The sequence below is a fragment of the Morone saxatilis genome, unplaced genomic scaffold, assembly GCF_004916995.1.
Source record: "Morone saxatilis isolate NCDOM2014 unplaced genomic scaffold, NCSU_SB_2.0 Contig268, whole genome shotgun sequence".
In the NCBI taxonomy this organism is placed as follows: domain Eukaryota; kingdom Metazoa; phylum Chordata; class Actinopteri; family Moronidae; genus Morone; species Morone saxatilis.
In genome coordinates this window covers 1-509 of record NW_023339838.1, presented here as the reverse complement: position 1 = coordinate 509, position 509 = coordinate 1, and the positions used below count along the sequence as shown (strand labels likewise).

Below are 509 nucleotides of genomic sequence, written 5' to 3'. Positions count from 1 at the left end.
TGCACTGTTGCTCATATATTGTATATATATCATGTATCATAATATAGTATAACATAGCATAACTTCATAATAATTTAATTTACCATTTAAATCATATTGTACATTATGTGTATTACATTATAATACAAAAATGTATTTTCTCTGTTTTACTGACCTGCTGTCACTTTGACTCTCTTCCTGTATTTGATGAGAACAGCAGCGATGACAACCAGCACTACCACCACCGCGACCACTGCACCAATTATGATGTAGGTCTGATTATTAAGCTGATCTGCAGTCAGAGGATACTAGTTAGAAATTAAATTCATGACAAAATAGGTAATACACTTAATAGAAAATATGTGATCAGATAGAGTTTATAGTCAAATTTGGATTTTAAATCTTTATAAATTTCACTTTTCTGGCTGATCTCTTATCCCAGCTGTGAAGACAGTTGTGGCAGCCTCTATCTTTACATTGTTCTCATCAACAAACTGGCAGGTGTACAGAACATCACGTCAGAAATGTTT

The 509-nt window shown here is 32.8% G+C and overlaps 1 long non-coding RNA gene across 1 annotated transcript in view; it reads right to left on the bottom strand.

Annotated features, from left to right (window-relative positions):
• Positions 1 to 296, bottom strand: part of LOC118336618 — a 2,414-nt gene extending 2,118 nt beyond the window's left edge. The window contains exon 1 of the long non-coding RNA XR_004797116.1: positions 155 to 296. This is a non-coding gene — a long non-coding RNA (uncharacterized LOC118336618). The remainder of the gene's footprint in view (positions 1 to 154) is intronic.
• Between the last annotated feature and the right edge of the window lie 213 nt (positions 297 to 509).